Below are 24,228 nucleotides of genomic sequence, written 5' to 3'. Positions count from 1 at the left end.
TCTCTCTCTACCCCTCCTCCTGCTCTTGTTTGCTCTCTCTCTCAAATAAATAAAATCTTAAAAAAAAAGAAAAAGAAGAAAAAAATGTATATAATTCATAGAAGAGTAAGTAAAATGTCTAGTAAAAATATCAAAATACTCTAATTCACTTATAATTAAAGAAATATACATTAAAAGAAGATATTGCTTTTAAATCTATCAAATGAACAAAGATTAAGATTGATCATGCTCAGTGTTGCCCAGAAGGTGAAGAAAACAGGAACAGGAAACACTGTTAAGTTCTTGGCACAACTTTTTCAAAGGGTAATTGATTATATCTAGCAAACATTTTAATTGCTCCAACAACTCCACTTCTCAGAATTTATGTTACAAATATACTCAATTTGGGTACATATAAAAGGACACCTACTTCACCACTGTATATCTAAATACCTGCCAATAAAAAACTAGTTAAATATTTATGGCATATTCATAGATTGGAATACTATATAGCCATTAAAAAAGAATGGAGTAGATCTTTATGCACTGATATGGGAAGATATCCAAAATATACTGTTAAAACAAAACAGTGAGCTACAAATCCCACTTATATAAAAAAAAGTTTGTATATTAATAGAAAATGTCTAGGAAGTACTACTACTAAGTACTATATGGTATCATTTATATGTGGAATCTACAAAACAAACAAAACAAAAACAGACTCATAGGGCGCCTGGGTGGCTCAGTTGTTAAGCGACTGCCTTCAGCTCGGGTCATGATCCTGGAGTCCCGGGATCGAGTCCCACATCAGGCTCCTTGCTCAGCAGGGAGTCTGCTTCTCCCTCTGACCCTCCTCCCTCTCATGCTCTCTCTCATTCTCTCTTGCAAATAAATAAAATCTTAAAAAAAAAAAAACAGACTCATAAATACAGAGAACAAATTGGTGGTGGTTGTGGGGTGGGGGGTTCAGAAATGGGAGAAACAAGTGAAGGGGATTAAGAGGTACAAACTTCGAGTTATAAATAAGTCATGGGGATATAAAGTACAACATAGAGAATACAGTCAATAATATTGAAATAATTTTGTGTGGTGACAAATGATAACTACACTTATGGTAAGCATTTTGTAATATATATAAATGTTGAATCACCATGTTGTACACCTGAAACTGATACAATACTGTATATCAACAACACTTCAATTTATTTTATTTTATTTAAGATTTTATTTATTCATTTGACAGAGAGAGAGAGAGAGCACAAGCAGAGGGAGAAGCAGGCTTCCCGCAGAGCAGGGAGCCCGATGTGGGACTCAATCCCAGGACCCTGGGATCATGACCTGAGCCGAAGGCAGACACTTAACCGATTGAGCCACCCAGTCGTCCCTCAACTATACTTAAATTTAAAAAAAGAAAAAAAAGAAGAGGGGAAGACACTTGAGAGATATCTGGGGAGAAGGCCAAGTAAACACAGAGGCAGAGATAGGAGTTATGCTGCCATAAACCAAAGAATGTCTGGAGTCACCAAAAGTCAGAAGAAACAAGAGAGAATTCTCCCCTACAGCCTCCAGAGGAAGTGTTGCCTATCAACACCTTGAATTCAGACTTCAGAACTGTGAGAGAATAAATTTAGACAAGTTTATGGTAATGTTAGGCAGTCCCAGGAAATGAATACAATGCATGACTGATTTTCTACAAAGGTAGGTGCAAAGGCAATTCAGTAGAGCAAAAATAGTGTTTTCAACAAAGGGAGCTTGAACAACTGGATTGGAACTGGAAAACAAATAAATTTGGATTAATACCTTTTAGCATATATAAAAATTGACTTAAAATGGATCGTAAACCTAAATGTAAAACCAAATCTATAAAATATCTGCAAGAATTCATAAAAGAAAACCTTTGTGACCTTCTATTAAGCAAAGGTTTCTTAGACATGACACCAAAGCACACTCTATAAAATTAAAAATTATTTAGACTTCTTTTTTTTAAGATTTTATTTATTTGAAAGTGAGCGAGACAGAGAACACAAGCAAGGGGAGCAGCAGAGGGAGAGGGAGAAGCAGGCTCCCCACTGAGCAGGGAGCCTGATGTGGGGCTTGATTCCAGGACTCTGGGATCATGACCTGAGCCAAAGGCAGACGCTTAACCACTGAGCCACCCAGGCACCCCAATTAATTAGACTTCTTAAAATCAAAATCTTGTGCTCTTCTTTGTGTTTTTAGGACTTTTTATTTATTTGAGAGAGAGAGAACAGAGCGTGCGAGAACACGAGTGGGGGGCACAGAGGGAGAGGGAGAAGCAGGCTCCCCACTAAGCAGGGAGCCCAATGCAGGGCTCAATCCCAGGACCCTGGGATCATGACCTGAGCTGAAAGCAGATGCCCAACCGACTAAGCCACCCAGGTGCCCCATCTTGAGCTCTTACGACACTGTTAAGAGAATGAAAAGACAAGTCATAGACTGCAGTGCATATATCTAAGAAAGGATTCATGTTTAAATTTTGTTTTAAGATTTATTTACTTATCTTAGAGGGGGAAGGGGCAAAGGGTGAGAGAGAATGCTGAGTGCAGAGCCCAATACAGGGCTTGATCCCACAACCCAGAGATCGCAATCCAAGCCAAAATCAAGAGTCTGACACTCAACTGACTGAGCCACCCATCCCATGTTTAGATTTTTTTTTTTTTTAAGATTTTATTTATTTTCATGAGAGATAGAGAGAGAGAGAGGCAGAGGCAGAGGGAGAAGCAGGCTCCCGGCAGAGCGGGGAGCCCGATGTGGGACTCGATCCCAGGACCCTGGGATCATGACCTGAGCTGAAGGCAGACGCTTAACCGACTGAGCCACCCAGGCGTCCCTAGATTTTTTTTTTTAATCTCTCAAAATACAATAATAACCCAATTTAAAAAATAGAAAAAGACTCAGATAGACAATTCACTAAAGAAGATGTACAGATGGAAAATATGTACATGAAAAGATGCTCAAAATCGTTAGGGAAATGCAAATCAAAACCATAAGATATAGTATACACCTATTAGAATGTCTAAAATTAAAGACTTTCAGTATACCAAATATTGGTAAAAATGAAGAGCAACCGGAATACCCATGCAGTGCTGGTGGGAATATGAAATGGTACAACCACTTTGGAAGACACTGAGGTAGTTTCTTAAATAAACATGTACCTATCATATGATCCAGCTATTCCACTCCTAGGCATTCAACCCAAAAGAAGTGAAAGCATATATCAACACAAAACTTGTACACAAATACCCATTAGCAGTTGAAGGGATAAACAAATTATGGTATTCATACAATAGACTACTACTCAGCTACAAAAAGGAATGAACCAGTGATACATGCAACAGTGGATAAATCTCAAAATAATTATGCTGAGTGAAAAATCTGGACCCAAAAAAAGTACATACTGTACCATTCCATTTATATAAAAGTCTATGAAGTAAAATCAATCTATAGTGAAAAAAGCAGATCAATATTTGCCTGAGAGGGGTGGAGGTTATGGGAGTGCAAAGATGAGGGAGGAAATTTTGAGGGAGGATGGATATGTTCACTATCTCATGGTGATGGTTTCATGGGTGTATATACATTTGTCAAAACTTATCGCAGTGCATGCTTTAAATGTGCAGTTTATGGGGGGTGGGAGGATGGGTTAGCCTGGTGATGGGTATTAAAAAGGGTACGTTCTGCATGGAGCACTGGGTGTTATACGCAAACAATGAATCATGGAACACTACATCAAAAACTAATGATGTAATGTATGGTGATTAACATAACATAATAAAAATAAATAAATAAATAAATAAATATGCAGTTTATATGTAGTTTAAATCTCAAAAAAGCTATAAAACAAAGAAGAAAAATAGTAAGTAGTACTGACGAGGTAAGGGGTAATTTTTATTTTTTAGTGTACACATTTATGTTATATTTGAAGTTTTTTCAACCAACAGGTTATATTTATATACAAAAATAATTTAAAAATAAAAACCATAAAAAATGATTATTACTGATGATCATTAAAGTGGGAGAAGATAAATGTCACAAGGTCAGTGACAATTGGGTTTGGGTTGCCAAGAAGGAAGTCTCATTAACAATGCCCTCAAGGGTGGCTCAGTTGGTTAAGCATGTGACTCTTGATTTCGGCTCAGGTCATGATCTCAGGGTTGTGAGATGGAGCCCCGGGTTGGACTCCGACTCAGTGGGGAGTCAGCTTGAGATTCTCCCCCTCACACTCTGCCCCCCTTCCCCGACACTCACTCTCTCTCAAATAAATAAATCTTAAAACAAAAACAAAAACCTACAATGTCCTCCAGTCTCAAGTAAGCTCTAGTTTAGAAGGGCAAAGAAAAGGGGAGACTGACTACAAGTGAGAGTAAAGGCAAAGCAGTGATAAGGCTGGAAAGGACCATAAAGTTCCATGAAGGCAGAGTCCAGGTCATATTCTTCCTTGTGTTCATAGCACCCACAGTGCTATGAATACAGTGCCCAGCAAATAGTATGCACATGCAGTAAATGATTGTTGAGTGAAAAGGAACTGAGTGAGGGAGAATGTGTGGTTGGCTGTAACATCACAGTAGAGTTTTAAAGACATGCCACTTCGACCAAAATTACTAATATGGAAATTTCAGAGTTTCTCCAAGAGGTGGTTTCTGGACCACTAGTTTTCTCTAAGTGCATCCAGAGACTTGGTGGGAACTTGAGAAAGGAAAAGAACCCAAGGAAAGATCTAGGCAGTACTGAAATAGGATGCAGGCGCCAATGACCAGTTGAAACTTACCTCTGGCTTGGGCATAAATGGGAAGCAAATTAGTAAAGAGTTAAAAGGCTCTGAACTTAGAGGGTGTGGGCTCAAATCCCACCTCCACTCTACTGGGCAAGCATTAGTTTCCCTTTCTGTAAAATAGGATAACATTGTCCACAACACAAGGTCACTGGAAGAGATTAATGAAATAATGAATATAAAGTCCAAAGAACAGTGACTGGTACACAATAAGAGTTCAAAAAAAAAAAAGTAATTATTATAATTATAACTTAAACGTGGACCAGGTGAGAATCAAATTCAGTCACAAGGTGAATGGGCAGGAAAGCTTCTTTCTTTTTTTCTTTTAAAGATTTTATTTTTAGGCTCCGGACTGAGGCTGCCTGGGTAAGGCTCCCCAGGTTGCTCTGTCCACCGATTCATGATTTTCTGCCATTTTTGACAAAAATGGCAACTAATGGTGCTGTTCTGAAGAGACTGGAACAGAAGGGTTCAGAAGCAGATCAAATTATTGAATACTTAAAGCAGCAAGTTGCTCTTTCTTAAGGAGAAAGCAATTTTGCAGGCAACTTTGAGAGAAGAGAAGAAACCTCGAGTTGAAAACACTAAATTAGGGGCGCCTGGGTGGCTCAGTTGTTAAGCGTCTGCCTTCGGCTCAGGTCATGATCCTGGGGTCCTGGGATCAAGCCCCGCATCGGGCTCCTTGCTCAGTGGGAAGCCTGCTTCTCTCTCTCCCACTCCCCCTGCTCGTGTTCCCTCTCTCACTGTGTCTCTCTCTTCAAATAAATAAATAAAATCTTAAAAAAAAAGAAAATGCTAAATTAAAGAAAGAAACTGAAGAATTGAAACAAGAGCTAATTCAGGCAGAAATTCAAAATGGAGTGAAACAAATACCATTTCCATCTGGTACTCTGCTGCAAGCTAATTCCACAGTTTCTGAAAATGGGATACAGTCTAGACCAATAACAACTATAACTTCTGGTGCCAAAGAACAGATAGGAGGAGGAGCAGAAGAAAAGAAGATGAAAGAGAAAACTGAAGTGAAAGGAGAGAAAAAGGAGAAAAAACAGCAGTCAGTAGCAGGAAGCACTGACTCTAAGCCAGTAGATGTTTCTCATCTGGATGTTCGAGTTGGTTGTATCATCACTGCCAGAAAACACCTGATGCAGATTCTTTATATGTGGAAGAAGTAGATGTTGGAGAAACAGCCCCAAGAACAGTTGTCAGTGGCCTGGTGAATCGTGTTCCTCGAACAGATGCAAAATCGGATGGTGATTTTACTTTGTAACCTGAAACCTGCAAAGATGAGGGGAGTAAATATCTCAAGCAATGCTGATGTGTGCTAGTTCACCTGAGAAGGTTGAAATCTTGGCACCTCCTAATGGGTCTGCTCCTGGAGACAATTGTTTTTGATGCTTTTCCTGGAGAACCTGACAAAGAGCTGAATCCTAAGAAGAAGATTTGGGAGCAGATCCAACCAGATCTCTTTACTAATGATGAGTGTGTAGCTACAAAGGAGCTCCCTTTGAGGTGAAACGGAAGGGAGTGTTTAGGGCTCAAACTATGACCAACAGTGGAATAAAATAAAATACTTCATTTACTGAACTACATTGGAGAAAATTTTAATAACAATAAAAAGAAATATATTTGTCACTTGTACCTAAAATTAAAAAAAAAAAGATCTTATTTTTAAATAATCTCTACACCCAAATAGGGCTCGAACTCATGACCCCAAGATCAAGAGTCCCATGCTCCATCGACTGAGCCAGACAGGCACCCCAAAAAGCTGGTTTTTATGTGCCCACTCTCCTCTTCATTCCCTAACCCTTGTCCCTACCTCCACTTCCTGCTTTGGAAAAGTGGGACATTTAACTTCATTCATCTGTCAGTTTCTTTACTATGAAAATCACGACCTAATATGGAAGAGGGTGAGTAGGAGGAATGTGGGGCAGGTAGAAGTCTAACAAATAATGAACATAATACAGAGTGCTGGAAGACTGAATCTGGAATGCTGACGGTTTCTGGCCAGCATGGCAGTGTCTATAACCTACGCAGAAAGAGCATTTGAGAGTGTCAATTACTGTCAGACAAACTAGTTGGGTAAAAAAGAGGAGGCTGGGGGCGCCTGGGTGGCTCAGGTGGTTAAGCGCCTGCCTTCAGCTCAGGTCATGATCCTAGGGTGCTGGGATCAAGCCCCACATTGGGCCCCCTACTCAGTGGGGAGCCTGCTTCTCCCTCTGCTGCTCCCCTGCTTGTGCTCTCTGTCAAATAAATAAATTCAATCTTAAAAAAAAAAAAAAAAAAGGAGGACGCTGTAGTGGAACAGAGGAAATATGAAGAAGATAATGAGAAAACAATTAATCTGAGGGAGTTGCAGTTGTTACAGGTATCTTTAAAATAGGTCCCTTTTTGGGGCGCCTGGGTGGCTCAGTTGGTTAAGCGACTGCCTTCGGCTCAGGTCCCTGGAGTCCCGGGATCGAGTCCCGCATCGGGCTCCCTGCTCAGCAGGGAGTCTGCTTCTCCCTCTGACCCTCTTCCCTCTCATGTGCTTGCTCTCTCTCATTCTCTCTCTCTCAAATAAATAAATAAAATCTTTAAAAATAATAATAATAAAAAAATAAAATAAAATAGGTCACTTTTCTCTAAGTATCTGTACAACTCCCCAGTCACTGGAATTATGAGAATCAGCATGCCATTCATTAAACAATTATTTTTTTAATTTACTTTTTATTTTTTATTTAAATTTGTTAGTTAACATATAGTGTATATTGGTTTCAGAAGTAGAATTTAGTGATTCATCACTTACATATAACATCAGTGCTCATCCCAACAGATGCCCTCCTTAATGCCCATCACCCGTTTGGCCCACCTCCCTTCCAGCAACTTTCAGTTTATTCTCTATAGTTAACAGTCTCTTATGGCTTGCCTCCTTTTCTGTTTTTATCTTATTTTTTTTTCCCTTCCTTTCCCGTATGTTCACCTGTTTTGCTTCTTAAAATTCCACATATGAGTGAAATAATACGCTATTTGCCTTTCTTTGCCTGATTTATTTTGCTTAGCATAATACCCTCTAGTTCCAGCCACATCATTGCAAATAAACAATTCTTTATTGAGTGGCTACTATGTGCAAGGCTTTAGGGACAGGACAGTGAATAAAACAAAGTCCCTGCTCTCACAGAACTTTTATTCTAGGGTTCATTCTGTTGGAAGGCAATTGTAATAAAAAGTTAAGTGGGTATTTTGCAGAATGTGGCTAAACTGTATGCATAAATAGCTGTTTTTAGTGAGCCTCCTATAGAAAGGATGCTTCTCTTGAGATTAAGTAGTATCCCTACCTGAGAATAATTCTATTCCCAGGGCACCTGGGTGGCTCAGTTAGTTAACCGTCTCCCTCTGGCTCAGGTCCTGATCCCAGGATGCTGGGATCAAGCCCCATGTCAGGCTCCCTGCTCAGCAGTGTCTGCTTCCCCCCCTCTCCTCCCCACTCATGCTCTCTCTCACTATCTCTGTCTCTCTCTCTCTCAAATAAATAAATAAAATATTAAAAAAAGAATAATTCTATTCCTATTACCCCACCATAGCAAAAAGAGATAAAGTAAAATATGATAAGCTACATTTCTTTCTTCATTATGGCTTTCCAAACCATATCAGGCCCTACCAGGGGTGGCTAACTATGGCCCACTATTTTTTATAATTTTTTAAAGATTTTATTTATTTATTTATTTATTTATTTATTTATTTATTTATTTATTTGAGAGAGTGAGAATGAGAGAGAGTACATGAGAGGGGGGAGGGTCAGAGGGAGAAGCAGGCTTCTCGCTGAGCAGGGAGCCCGATGTGGGATTCGATCCCGGGACTCCAGGATCATGACCTGAGCCGAAGGCAGTTGCTTAACCAAATGAGCCACCCAGGCGCCCTAAAGATTTTATTTATTTATTTTTGTGCACGCACACACAAGAGACAGAGAGGGGGAGGGAGTGCATGAGCAGGAGGGAGGGGCAGAGGGAGAAGCAGACTCCCTGCCGAGCAGGGAGCCCAATGAGGGACTCCATCCCAGGACCCTGGGACTATGACCTGAGCAGAAGGCAGACGCCTAACCGACTGAGCCACCCAGGCGCCCACTTTTTATAATTTTTTATTGGAATACAATCATGGTATTGTCTTTGACAGCTCAGTTGTGATAGAGACTGTATGACTTGCAAAGACTAGAATATTTACTGTCTAGTCCTTTACAGAAAAAGTTTGCTGACCCTTGCACTAGAGCAAAGGGATCTAACCATTCCCATCTAGGGGAACTTAAGCAAGTTACTTAATCTTTATAAATCTTAATGTCCTCAGCTACAAAAATGGACCCAAAAATAACACCATCTTAGAGGCTTCTTAGGAGGATTAAATGGAATAGTTCAGGTATAGTATTTAGCAATGTCTAACCCATGCTCAAATAAAACTTAGCGGCTTTTAATTGATCATCCTTAATGATCCTAAATTATGCCATCCCTTACATGGCTATTAGGGTCACTTTCCAAAACACAAAATATGTCATTACCTTCTTCATAACGCTTCAAAGCCTCCCTTCTGCCTATAATATAATGTTGAAATTCCTTACCACAGTATTTAAAACTTGATCTGCTCCAACTTATCTTTGGATCCTCGTATTTTCCCATAAGCCTTATTCTTTGCCCATCTCTTCATCTCCTCTGGTTCTATCTTACAAATACACTTAAATTTCCCCCCATCTTAAAAAATGCTTCTCTTGCCTCCTCCCTAAAATAGGATACTAATTCACTCTTTTCATTTGTTACCAAACTTTAATAGGTTACATTCACTATCTACATTTTTTTAACCTTCACTCATTCTTAAACTCATTACAATTGGCCTTCTGCCCATATCACTCTTTTGTAACTTCCTTACTATGAAGGATTCAGAGTTTTATTTATTTCTGCATTTCTAATACCTAGCATAGTATCTGGCACATAGTAAGAAAGCTCTCAGTAAAGATTTGTTGAATGGCATGAGTGATTTTTAGGACCTACAAACTTAAGTTCAAGCTCTTCTCTGAGTTGGAAGACTATTTTATTTCATTTTACTGAAAATCATCCTTCCAGGATCAGCTAAAACTTCATCTTCTCTACGTTGATCCCCTGGATATCTTCAGCTAGCATTATTCCTCTCTCTTCCTCCTCCTCCCCCCAACAATACTGCTATGCACTTTTCACCCTGCTTTGAAAGACTGCTCATAAGCCTAACAGGTGGTCCAGTGTCTGAAGTAAGATTGCTTATATTTGAATCCTGGCTCTGCCATTTCATGATAACCTCTCCATATTTTAGTTTCTTCACATGCAAAATGGAAGTATTACTATTACCTAACCCAAATGGTTATTGTGAAGATGAAATGACATAACTTGGGCTCCTGGAACATAATAAGCACTAGAATATATTAGCTATTCTTCTTCCTCTTTTAACATTTCTAACTCCTTCTCCAGGCTGGAATATGAGAAAGATTTTCAAGAATACAGATCTCTTCTCACTTGTTTCTTTATGCAGTGCCTGATACACAATGCTTTGCACATAAGATACTAAACAAACACTTCTTTAATGCAAAAGCAATAATCACCAAATCAGCTTGACAATGTAAATTCATTTTCTAAGAAAGAACATTTAGAGGCAGGTACAAGGCTGGAAAGCCAAGAGGTATTTGTTTTACTTAATCAAATATTTATATAGAACCTAGGCAATAGGATTCTACTAGCAAAACAAGGACTACATTTTAAAGTCATGGGCCTCCTAGAAGCTGAGAAGACCTGCTTTGGGTGTGATACACCCCCACAGGCCCACCATTCACTATGACCACATCATCCACAGAGATGTCACAGCTAGCACATTCAGGCAGGCACTGGCTTCATGTGACAGTTTTCTGCCTACCTTCACCCCCCCACACCTGGGACTCATATCACCACATCACAGTGTACTAGCACAACTCTACTTCTACGTGAAACTTTTCTGCCTGACCTCCTCAACCTCACTTCCTTTCCACCACCCACCACATCCAAAACAGTGTCACAGAGCTCACAAGCTAAGACAGGCAATAGCTTTACATTGGAAGAAGAGCTTGAGCAGAGTTCATTATTCCAGTTGCTATAAAAACCATATACTTTAAGAGGGAAATATTACTCCTCCTTAACAGGGAGGTGATATATGTCTAGAAAAGTATTTAATGCCAACAGTAAGTTTTCACTGAAACTGTTACTGTTAATTATATTAAAATATAAGTTGTGGATGAAGCCTCAAATCGTTTTTGGTATGAGACCAGACCTAAAAAAATACATTTTGAATGATTCTTACTCCCACTACCACCACCCAAAATCATACCAGCTAGAATTACTTAGCTCAGGAAGAGAGCACTTTGTTAATGCATGTGCTTGAGACTGAGTGATTACTGAAATTTATTATTTTTAGTTTCATACTACACACACACTCGTGTTAAGAAGTAGGAAACGTTGTTGTTGTTTTTTAGACCAGTGCTTCCTAAATTTTAATGTGCAAACAAATCACCTGAGAATTATGTAAATTGCAGGTTCCAATTCTATAGGTCGGGGCAGGGGGAAGCTGGGAGTCTGTATTTCTTCCTTTTTTTTTTTTTAAGATTTTATTTATTTATTTGAGAGAGAGGGAGAGCACAAAGGGAGAGTGAGAGGGAGAACCAGACTCCCTACTGAGCAGAGAGCCTGATGTGAGACTTGATCCCAGGACCCTGAGATCATGACCTGAGCCAAAGACAGACGCTTAACTGACTGAGGCACCCAGGTGTCCCGAGTCTGAATTTCTTTTTTTTTTTTAATCTTTTTTTTATTCTTATGTTAATCCCCATACATTACATCATTAGTTTTAGATGAAGTGTTCCATGATTCATTGTTTGTGCATAACACCCAGTGCTCCATGCAGAACGTGCCCTACTCAATACCCACCACCAGGCTAACCCATCCTCCCACCCCCCTCCCCTCTAGAACCCTCAGTTTGTTTTTCAGAGTCCATCGTCTCTCATGGTTCATCTACCCCTCCGATTTCCCCCGCTTCATTCTTCCCCTCCCGCTACCTTCTTCTTCTTCTTTTTTTTTTTCTTAACATATATTGCATTATTTGTTTCAGAGGTACAGATCTGAGATTCAACAGTCTTGCACAATTCACAGCGCTTACCAGAGCACATACCCTCCCCGAGTCTGAATTTCTAATAAGCTCCCAGCTGATGCTGATGCTGCTAGATCCCTGGACCACATACTGAGTACCAAGGCTCAGTCAAGACAAAAGACAGCTGATCACCCACTCTAAAGTTAGTAAGACCATAAGAGGAAGCTCCCAACTCTGATACTACTAGTAAACTAGACTTTGACCAGAGACTTAATTTGCCTTAGTCTTTCCTGTAGCGTGATTTACTATTTTCCAAAAAGTGTCATTACCATGCTTTTATATACCCTTTGACTTTTCTCAGGCTGTTTCCACTGCCTAGAATGGCCTTCCCCTCATTTCTACATAGTTAGATTCTACCCACCCTCAAAGCCCAGTTCAAATACTTCCTTTCCCACAAAACAAATCTGGCTCCCTCTAAGTAGAAGTACTTCTGAACTAGCATGCTTCTGAACTACCAAGACACTCCATCTACACCACTCTCCTATGGTATCATCATTTCCTACCTTTAATTATGTTTTATAAAATGAAATGAATTCTCTTGCCTGTCATATGACAGTATATAAATACTTGCTGGGTAAATTTTTTTTTTTAAGATTTTATTTATTTTTCAACAGAGAGAGAGGGAACACAAGCAGGGGGAGTGGAAGAGGGAGAAGCAGGCTTCCCACGGAGCAGGAAGCCCAATGCGGGACTCGATTCCAAGACCCTGGGATCATGACCTGAGCTGAAGGCAGACACCTAACGACTGAGGCACCCAGGCGCCCGCTGGGTAAATTTAAAACATGATTCTGACCACTCAAAAATTATTGAATGCCTACTATGTGGCAGGCACTGGTAATGATTATATAATTATGATAGCAACTGATTCGTAAAGAGCACATACTATGCAGGCATTATTTTTATATTATATTCATTTAATCCTCATAATAATCCAATGAAGTAATACTTTCTTCATCCCAATCATATTGATAAAGAAACTTAGGCTCTGAGAAATAAAGTAACCTGCCCAAAGTTATACAGATAATATGTGGCAGAGCCAGGAATCCAATCTAAACAGTGGGTTCTGTGGGTAATGTTATATTACCTCTCCATATAGTTATAAAAAGCGTAAAAAAAAATGAACAAGACACAATACCTTTCATTAAGAAGCTATTTGCGGGCGCCTGGGTGGCTCAGATGGTTAAGCGTCTGCCTTCGGCTCAGGTCATGATCTCAGGGTCCTGGGATCGAGTCCCGCATCGGGCTCCCTGCTCCTTGGGAGCCTGCTTCTCCCTCTGCCTCTCTCTCTCTCTCTCTCTCTGTCTCTCATGAATAAATAAATAAAATTTAAAAAAAAAATGTATTTAAAAAAAAAAAAGAAGAAGCTATTGGCTACTCAAAAAGTTTCTGTGGTAGCTCGCAGCTCCTGATCAAAGCCCAAATTCCTTAACATGTTATTCAAGAGTGTGAATGATCTGACCCACATCTCTTCCCTTATCTCCCTATTACATCCACCTACATTCTCTATGTTTTAGTATATAAGCTGCTACTCCTAAAAATGTCCTAAATTCTCCCACTTCCATACTGTTGCTAGAATGAGTCCATCTGGAATCCACTTTTCAAAGCTCTACCAATCCTTAAAAACTCAGTGCAGGGGCACCTGGGTGGCTCAGTCATTAAGCATCTCCCTTTGGCTCAGGTCATGATCCCGGGGTCCTGGGATCGAGCCCTGCATCGGGCTCCCTGCTCCACGGGAAGCCTGCTTCTCCCTCTCCCACTCCCCCTGCTTGTGTTCCTTCTCTCGCTGTGTCTCTCTCTGCCAAATAAATAAATAAAATCTAAAAAAAAAAAAAAACAACTCAGTGCAAGAACATCTCTACAGAATGACAATAACAACACCACCCAACATTTATATACCATTTAGTGTGCCAGGCACTGCCATGTATCAAATCATTTGATTGTTAAAACCGCCCTTTGAGAATGTTTATAATAATTCCTATCACAGAGATATAATTTCAAATGTTTCCCTAATCTTTCTAATCCAAAGTAATCTTTCTCTTCCCTATACATTTATATCACTCTATTTAAAACTCGATTACAACACTTGGGGCGCCTGTGCGGCTCAGTCGTTAAGCGTCTGCCTTCGCCTCAGGTCCTGATCCCAGGGTCCTGGGATGGAGCCCCACATCGGGCTCCCTGCTCCGCAGGAAGCCTGCTTCTCCCTCTCCCATTCCTCTTGCTTGTGTTCCCTCTCTCGCTGTCTCTCTGTCAAAAAATAAATAAAATCTTAAAAAAAACTCTATTATAACACTTATCAGGCCTGCCTTCTACATCAAGTTTTATCTACGTCAGCTTCTTCCACTAAATTACTAGGTTCTTGAGGGCAGGGATCTTATACGTGGAAGAGAATGGCTATTTATTCACTAAATTGCTTCCCTTTTCCTCCTTATGTAAACGACATTTCCCAGTGTCTATAACAGTTGGTTAACACCATAATACTGAGCTCTGGACAGTGGTATAGGGGCAGAAATGATTACATCATTTCTAGGCCTGTCCCATAAAAACCTCAACCCTATCCTCTATACTTTCCTCCTTCATCTGTCAGCAAATGCAGAAGATCCAGTGAAGGAATCTGAGGCCCAATCCTAGGCAAAAAAAAAAAAGCTCCCCTTCTACCTCTACCTAACATGCATTGAACTAGGACATAAATAAGAAACAAGCCTTTACGGGGCACCTGCCTGGATCGGTTGGTGGAGCATGCAACTCTTGATCTCGGGGTTATGAGTTCAAGGCCCATATTAGGTGTAGAGAGATTACTTAAAAACTTAAAAAAAAAAAAGAACCCAAGCCTTTAAATCAGTAAGATTTTATGTTGTTTACTACAGTTGTTAACCCTCCCGGAATAAATATACCATGTAGTTTTGTGTCTCTGTATATACCTAAAATACTGCCTTGTTCATAGTTAGCACTTAGTAAATCTATTTACTGAATTCAATTAAAAGTTACATTTCTTAATTCCAAAGAGGGATATTTCCTAAGTTCTACTATTATCCAGCAGTCTCCAAAATGGGGAATGAACATGATTATCCACTGAAGTATGGGAAGAAAATTAGAATTTTTACCTATATTATTTTATATAAAAAGGAGAAAATGAGTTTTAGTAAGATTTAATATAGGTTAATAGTAGCAATTAGAGATGTGCTCAAAATGTTTTCCTAATGGAATACTATGATAGGCAGAAGACGTCCAAAGATATCCATGCTCTAACCCCCAAAACCTGTGAATATGTTGTTATACAGAAGGGAATTGATTAAAGTTGCAGATGGAATTAAGGTTGTTAATCAGCTGACTTTACAAGATTTTTATTTATTTATTTGTCAGAGAGAGAGCACAAGCATGGGGAGCAGCAGAGGCAGAGGGAGAAGCAGACTCCTCACTGAGTAGGGAGCCCGATGCAGGACTCGATCCCAGGACCCTGAGATCATGACCTGAGCCCAAGGCAGACGCTTAACCGACTGCACCACCCAGGCGTCCCTCTAATCAGCTGACTTTAAAATAGGGAGATTATCGGATTATGAAGTGTTACCCCACACTCGCAGTGTTACCACAGTGGTCCCCAAAAGTAGAAGAGGGAAGCCAAAAAGTTAGTATTAGAGGAATACAATATGAAAAAGAATCAGCCGGTCACTGTTGGCTTTGAAGATGGAAGGAGCTACAAGCCAAGGAATGCAAGCCACTAGAAACTGAAAAAAGTAAGGAAACAGATTCTCCCCTAGAGACCCCAGAAAGAAACACAGCCCTCTCAATACCTTGACTTTAGCCCAGTAAGACCCACATCAGACTTCTGACCTATGGAACTGTAAGATAATGAATTTGTGTTGTCTTAAGCCGCTAGGCAATTTGTTATGGCAGCCATAGAAAACTAATGATACATAATAAAAAGAAATTATGGGTTACTATCTTATGCTATGTTTACAGATGTAGGATAGACTTTGGGCTTTGACTCCTTCTAAACAAGCACAAGGAGGAGTGCCTGGGTGGCTCAGTTGGTTGAGCGCCTGACTCTTGATTTCAGCTTAAGTCATGGTCTCAGGGTCATGAGATCAAGCTGCATGTCAGGCTCTGTGCTTAGCAGAGTCTGCTTGGGATTCTCTCTCTCCCTCTCCCTTTGCCCCTCCCTCCGCTCTCTCGCTCTCTCTCAAATAAATAAAAATCTTTAAAAAAAAATAAAAAACAAGCACAAGGAAAATAACATAATTATGTTCCTTGGTAGCATTTACCTCCTCTCAAATATTTATTGAGCTCACAATTCTGCTCTCAGGGTTAAACATTAAGGTTTAAATACTGTCCCTCCTCAAAAGTTTATTACCTAAACAGAAGAGGGAGAGGTGTGACAGCAGTCTAAAACACATCTAGCTGTTCTCACTCTGGGAAAAAAAAAAACACAAAACACTAACACTACTATTAGTTTTGGACCTGCTCAATACTATATAACAGGACCTAGTTAAGAGTTCTGTGGTCATTATATCAAAGCTGTTCAGAAAATTACTACTTGTTGCTAACCTACAATATACCTAGAAACTGTGCTAAGTGTTTTATATGTATGACCTGAGTTTAATTACCCTCATTTTATCACCTAGGAAAATGACGTTCAGAGCATTTAAATGACTTGACAAAGGTTGGAGATGTACGGGGATCTGGATCTGTTTGGCTCAAAAATCTGTTTTGCTCTGTAACAATGGGTATGAAAGAAGAAAGGCCAATGGTTCAATAACTTCATTTTTGGGGTGCGTGGGTGGCGCAGATGGTTGAGTGACCAACTCTTGGTTTTGGCTCAGTTCATAATCTCAGGGTCATGGGATTGAGCCCTGTGTGGGGCTCCACGCTCAGCATGGAGTCTGCTTGAGACACTTTTTCCCTCTGCCCCTCCTCCCTGCGCACTACTCCAAAATAAATAAATATTTAAAAATAATAAATTCATTTTTATTCATAAAAAAATAACAGCCTATCTGTAAATCAATGAAAATCTAACTGGTTTGCTTTATAAGCCTTTCTACTGCCAACTTTGAGCAATAAGCAGCATCCATGTTATAGGACTTCTTCTGACCTGTACTGGCCTTTCCAGAAAAATGTCTGGCTCCAAAGTTATGGCAAAAACAATTAAGAGGTCTGAAATAAACCTGTAATAGAATATTAAAATGTGAGCAGGATTTTTATATTAATATACTTTCTAAAAGCCCTACACCTGAAGTCTACTTATACTGGTTACTTTTCTTTAAAAAAGTTTTTCCATGGGGCGCCTGGGTGGCTCAGTCGGTTGGGCGACTGCCTTCGGCTCAGGTCATGATCCTGGAGTCACTGGATCGAGTCCTGCATCGGGCTCCCTGCTCGGCAGGGAGTCTGCTTCTCCCTCAGACCCTCCCGACCCTCCCTCCTCTCATGTGCTCTTTCTGTCAGTCTCTCTCTCTCAAATAAATAAATAAAATCTTTAAAAAAAAAAAAAGTTTTTCCAGAAGTTTTGATATATTTTTATCTGATTTCTTCCCATAATTGAAGGAAAGGCCCTGCAACATACTCAACCAGATTCCACTAAGCTTTAATATGTGACACTAAAATGAACTGCTTTGCATTCTACTCCCAAATAAAGCAAAGTTACCATCACTCTCTTGGACCAGAAAAAATTACCAATAACCAAAAAGGAGAAGAAAGGGCAATGCCTCAGATCTCAAGTCCCAAAAGAGCTATGAATCTAGACCCATAAAAAAAAGCAGTAATATCTTTTGGTAAAGCTTGCGGCGGTTCAAACGTGTTTTAGAGGTATTACATCATGGAAAACTGGTTGTGCTAGGTCCTAGCTATGAGAACTCAAAGAAAACTCAGCTGAACAGACATTAACCACCAAAGCCTCACATCAGGTGACACCAAACAGAGCTGGTTCAGTCTGGCTTTCTCTTTTCTGTCCACAGTTTTTATAGACCGATTTTAAGATAGCTAAAGGCAAGTAAGCATTGCTCACAATCACTAGATCATGTAGATTAGCACTACATATAATAACAAGAGGACCAATGAAGTTTATGGTCTAATTTTGCTTTCTTCTAGTAAAACAATACAAAAATTTTTAAAGTTAAAAAAAAGATCTGCTTGCTTATAAATATTAAACCAGTTTAATAAATAAAAAAATATCCTAGATTTCTGAGAGAAAAACAAATATTCTCTATTTTGAATAACAACTTGAAAGTAAACTGAGGGGTGCCTGGGTAGCTCAGTCGTTAAGCGTCTGCCTTCGGCTCAGGTCATGATCCCAAGGTCCTGGGATCGAGCCCCGCATCAGGCTTCCTGCTCCATGGGAAGCCTGCTTCTCCCTCTCCCACTCCCCCTGCTTGTGTTCCCTCTCTGGCTGTCTTTCTCTCTGTCAAATAAATAAAACCTTTAAAAAAAAAAAAAAGAAAGTAAACTGAGACTGAGAGTTAAACTCATTCTGTAAGTATTTTATTTCACAGAAAATTTTAAACCACATTGCTCAAAATTGCCATGGAAGCAGCAAAATACTAAATCCCCTGGCAAAGGCGAACTATTAATACATAAATATGACTTTAAATGTTCCCCCAATTTTTTTTTAATCCAGGAAGTTCAGAAGAGAACTAATATCCACAAATCCAAGTATCTAGATTATCTCAAGCACTGAAAATGCTTCGTCCTCCTTCCCAAATTTATCTTTTATTCTAAGATGACTCATAAACTCACACCCAAATAGTGAAGTATAAACACAAACTTCAATTTATATGAGCATACTTCTGAAACAACACTCACATGATTTACTTCTTCCTCTTCTCCCAAAGTAGAAGAAACGTATAGAGGAAAGAGAACAATTCAATCTAAGAAGCATGCGTCACGAAAATGAATATGTTCCAGGTTTGTCCTCTCTATAGATAAACAGAACACTTAAAAAAATTTTTTTTACTACCTGTCACATATAAACTAAGCACAGTGATAGGCAAAGGAGACTCAGTGGGTGCTAGAGAAATAAACATGATCGTCCCTTCTTCAAGGAGTTCACAGACAAATAATGATAATGATGGATTACATTTATTAAGCACTTACAATGTATCTGATACTATTCTAAGTACTTTACAGGTATTACCTCATTTAGTTCTTATGAAAACATTGTTATAGGTACTATTCTTTTTTTTTTTTTAAGATTTTTTATTTATTTGAGAGAGAGAGAATGAGAGAGACCATGAGAGGGAAGAGGGTCAGAGGGAAAAGCAGACCCCCTGCTGAGCGGGGAGCCCGATGTGGGACTCGATCCTGGGACTCCAGGATCATGATCTGAGCTGAAGGCAGTTGCTTAACCAACTGAGCCACCCAGGCGCCCTATAGGTACTATTCTTACCTCCATTTCTCAGATAAGAAAACTGAGGAGAGATTGAGTTGCTTGCCCAATGTCACACAACTTGCAAATGGCAGAGTCAGGACTGGATTCTTAACCCTTAAGCTTTATGCTCTATAGCCGCGATATATGATGCTTCAGATGATTAGGACTACAGTAATAACAATAATATATTGGGGCGCCTGGGTGGCTCAGTCGGTTAAGCGGCTGCCTTCGGCTCAGGTCATGATCCCAAGGTCCTGGGATCGAGCCCCGCATCGGGCTCCCTGCTCCACGGGAAGCCTGCTTCTCCCTCCCCCTCCCCCTACTCTCTCTCTCTCTCTCTGTCAAATAAATAAATAAAATCTTTAAAAAAGAAAAAAAGAACAATAATATATTAATAGTTAATGTTTAGTGCCTTGTACTGTGATAAGTTCTTTATCTCGTTTAATTCTCCCATCAAGCTGATACAGTAGTACTATTGTTACTCTTTACTTCATAGATGAGAAAACTGAAGTTATAGAAGTGATATAATTTGCCAAAGGTCTCCTAACTACTGAGAGACACAACTATCCAGAACCTCTCCTCTGAATTCCAGACCTGTTTATCCAACTGCCAACTTGATAACTCCTGATGTCTCATCCCCAAAACCTGCTCCCCAGGCAGTCTTTTCCAATGTAGGGATCGAGCCCCGCATCGGGCTCCCTGCTCCGTGGGAAGCCTGCTTCTCCCTCTCCCACTCCCCCACTTGTGTTCCTGCTCTCGCTAACTCTCTCTCTGTGTCAAATAAATAAATAAAATCTTTAAAAAAATAAAATAAAATAAAAATAAACATTTATGACAATTTTTAAAAAGAGAAAAAAGAAAAAGGAAGGATCTAGAAAGCAATAGGTAGAAAGATGATAGCAGGATGCCTGGGTGCTTATTTGATTTAGTGCAATTCAGTTCAAGTCATGATCTCAGGGTCATGAGAAGGAGCCCAGAGCCGGGCTCCAGGCTCAGCTGGGGGGGGTGGGGGGTCTGCTTGTCCCTCTCCCTCCCTGTGCTCCTCCCCCTCTACCTCCCTCCCTCTGCCCCTCCCCACACATGTGTGAGCTCTCTCTCTCTCTAATAGATCTAAAAAATCTTTTTTTTTTAATATTTTATTTATTTATTCGACAGAGACATAGCGAGAGAGGGAACACAAGCAGGGGGAGTAGGAGAGGAAGAAGCAGGCTTCCCCGCAGAGCAGGGAGCCGGATGTGGGGCTCGATCCCAGGGTCCTGGGATCAGGACCTGAGCCGAAGGCAGACGCCCAACGACTGAGCCACCCAGGCGCCCCAATCTAAAAAATCTTAAAAAAAAGAAAAAAAAAAGATGATAGCAAGTCCCAGGGTGACTCCTGGGCAACAGTCTAGAGAATAAGTAGTCCAAACTAGAACAGAAGGATCAAGAGCTCCAGGAGAGATGTTGAGGGAAGGATGTTTGAGGAAAGAATATTTAGATTTCCAGATGTGTTTGGCAGAGTGGAAATGCATATTCAGAAGAATTTTACAGTTCTGTCTGAAACTTTGGGAAGAATTAGTGGTGGGCATATAATAACTAAGCAAATGAAAAATTAGGCCAAGCACAAAAAATTGTGCAAGAAATAAAATGTAATTATAATATACTTTTTGGCCTAGTGGTGATTATAATCAGTCATAATAATATAAATGCCAAGACTTGATTTGTTTCTCCTGAATATTAATTTTACCTAAGATTGTCTAAGTTTTTCATTTTAATTCCGGTATAGTTAACATACAGTGTTACATTAGTTTCAGGTGTACAACCACTTGATGGTTTGAAAGAGGGTATAAGGGAAAGATATTAAGGATGATTTCTAGGTTTGTAACCTAAGTAATAATAGTAGTAATGGCAATTCCATTTGCTGAGATGGGAGAAGTCTAGAGAGGAAAAAATGGGGGTGGGGTGGAAAAATAATCAATAGCGGTCCATAATAGGTGCTCAATAAATGGTAGCCATTGTTTACATTAAAAATCATCTTCTCTTATATTTCAGTTTTATCTCAATAAAAATAAATTTTTAAAAAAATCATCTTTCTGGGGTTGTACTACTTTACTACCCACAGACAATGACATAAATATTACTGAAGTTTTTTCCATATTTTATTTTACAAAATTTTTCTAGTTATATGAAATTAGAACTTAAACACAGTCCTAAGTCATTAGACCTTCTACCTTGGCAAAGAGAAGAGAAAAAAATGTTAAGACCTCTTTACCAACATGCTAGTGTTATATAATTTGCTTTGAGGGCTATAGCGAGACTCTTCCACCTAGTTACTCACTAGAATTGCAACGATAAAATCAGAAAGACCCATTTTAATCCAGCATTTTTATTTATTTTTTTTTAAGATTTTATTTATTCATTTGAGAGAGAATGAGATAGAGAGAGCATGAGAGGGGGGAGGGTCAGAGGGAGAAGCAGACTCCCTGCTGAGCAGGGAGCCCGATGCGGGACTCGATCCTGGGACTCCAGGATCATGACCTGAGCCGAAGGCAGTCGCTTAACCAACTGAGCCACCCAGGCACCCAATCCAGCATTTTGAAATGCGTCCCATTTATTCTAGACCACGTGTGTGTGTGTGTGTGTGCATGGCCACCTGAGAAAATATACACACACCTGAGATAATATATTTTTTAAACCTGATCTTTTACGAATTATTCAACATTAATTCACCGTGGATTTCTAACCACTGATGTGGTCCATTCCCCTAGTTTAACGAAGGAAAAAAAACAAAGCCCAGAGGTCAAATAACTTGTCCAAGAGAACCCAATTAGGAAATCATGGAGTTGTGTTAAGTGCATATAAGGAATAGTGGAAGATAGAGCTAGAAAAACAGATCAGACCTTAACTGTCAGTCTAAAGGATTTTCGACTCAATTCTGAAATAAAAGGTTTACAAGAAATAAACTACACAATTAGAGCTGTGTATCAGGAAGAGAGACAAGGGGGGCAAAAAGATAGGGAAAATAATTCACTCCAGGCAAAATTCAAGAGGGCTGAACCAACAAATGTATAAAGGAAAGAACAGATGCAAAAGTCTTTGAAGATTTAGAATCAAGCGCTTATCTTCTGATTAGAAGCAAGGAATAAAAGGAATAAGTAGGGGTCCCTGGATGACTCAGTCAGTTAAACTGCTGCCTTTGGCTCAGGTCATGATCCCAGGGCCTGGGATCAAGCCCTGCATCGAGCCCTGCATTGGGTTCCCTGCTCAGCGGGGAGCCTGCTTCTGCCCCTCTCTCTCTCTCTGTCTCAAATAAATAAATAAATAAAATCTTTAAAAGAAAGGAATAGGAATAACTAAAGATGGCTTCAGGATTTTCAGAATGGTAATTGGAAAGATAGCTATCTTAACAGCTGAGACTGGGAAAACATCCTGCCATATCCTCATAGTATTATATTTTTTATTTTTTTATTTTTTATTTTTTTTTAAGATTTTATTTATTTATTTGAGAGAGAGAGAGCTCATGAGAGGGGGGAGGGTCAGAGGAAGAAGCAGACTCCCTGCCGAGCAGGGAGCCCGATGAGGGACTCGATCCTGGGACTCCAGGATCATGACCTGAGCTGAAGGCAGTCGCTTAACCAACTGAGCCACCCAGGCACCCAGTATTATATTTTTTAAAGATTTTATTTATTTATTTGACAGAGAAAGACAGCGAGAGAGGGAACACAAGCAGGGGGAGTGGGAGGAGAAGCAGCATGCTTCCCGATGAGCAGGGAGCCCGATGCGGGGCTTGACCCCAGGACCCTGGGATCATGACCCAAGCCAAAGGCAGACGCCTAACAACTGAGCCATCCAGGCACCCCTCATAGTATTAGCTGATACTAGTCTGTTTCCTAGATGTACAATTTATTTCCCAAGGAGACTGGGAGACAACAGTGTTCTACCTCCCTTTTATTCACCATGACATTGCAGCACAGGCCTGGACTGAGTAGTTCCAAGTAAATATTTGGTGAATTGAAAGCATATTCTCCATTTTAACAAAATGGCAACCACATTGTCACAAATGGCTTTTAAAGGGGAGCTAAAACAATTCTGAACAAAAGTTAGTAGACAGGAAAATAAATTCAGAATGTAGCCTAAAAAAAAGGAAGCATGAGAATATGAACAAGGAATCTAAAAGAAATATTAAATTTCTCATGGCATGAAGAATAACAAAGAGGTATGAGAATGAATCTTGGTGCAGGTCCCTCAGAAAGACCATTGGGGAGTGGAAGTGAGCAGGGCATGGAATTGGATTACAAATCTTGAGCATAAGACTTCCTGGCATAAACAACCTTATTCACAAGAGGCCCAAACGATCAGTCCATGCAGTCAACAAAGTACTTTATTGTTCCTTGTTTTAACTGATAACTTAGAGCAACTGATGATAACAGAACCAATCTTAACCGTATCCATGTATTAAAAAAAAAAAACATATACACAAACAAAATATACACACCTACTCCCTCTATGACTTACCAGGCCCATCCTTTTCCTTCCAACTAGAAATCTTAGGAGGGAGAAAGATAAAAGGAAAAAGAGGAAGTAGGGAGGTTGGGGTCAAGAAAAGAGAAATAAAACTGCAAAAGTTCAGCTCACTAACTCCTGCTGGGCACAAAACAGCTGTGCCAGGAGAGGACCAAAGCATGCCCAGAGGATTAGATGCCTACCATCTGGCAGGTCATGCAGATAGCCATCTTTCCCAAGTAGACTTTCCAAATCACCAATGCAGTGATTTTCCACCCAGTCTTTGTTTTCAAGCAGGAGACCCTTTCTTCAAAATTCTTACACAGAAGTTTAACATAAAACAGATAAAAAGTAGAGCTGCTCTGGCTGGCTGAAGCAGAGTGGGGAACCAAAAGCCTCCTCCGCTCAGCAATACCCCTGCCCCCCCGGGGTCAGCCTCTAAGGAGGCATGTCTATGAAA

General features: G+C 39.9%; 1 protein-coding gene and 1 pseudogene across 8 annotated transcripts in view; one reads left to right on the top strand and one right to left on the bottom strand.

The window, feature by feature from the left end:
- Nucleotides 1-24,228, bottom strand: part of TESK2 (testis associated actin remodelling kinase 2) — a 156,983-nt gene that overhangs the window by 43,894 nt on the left and 88,861 nt on the right. The gene's annotated exons all lie outside the window — the stretch shown is intronic.
- Nucleotides 5,035-6,334, top strand: LOC123859674 (aminoacyl tRNA synthase complex-interacting multifunctional protein 1-like; annotated as a pseudogene).

The sequence above is a fragment of the Mirounga angustirostris genome, unplaced genomic scaffold, assembly GCF_029215605.1.
Source record: "Mirounga angustirostris isolate CCGP_5_RB_7025 unplaced genomic scaffold, mMirAng1.0.hap1 SCAF_4, whole genome shotgun sequence".
Classification (NCBI taxonomy): Eukaryota; Metazoa; Chordata; class Mammalia; order Carnivora; family Phocidae; genus Mirounga; species Mirounga angustirostris.
Note: the sequence above shows the minus strand (reverse complement) of the source record. Positions and strands in the feature narration are given on the sequence as shown.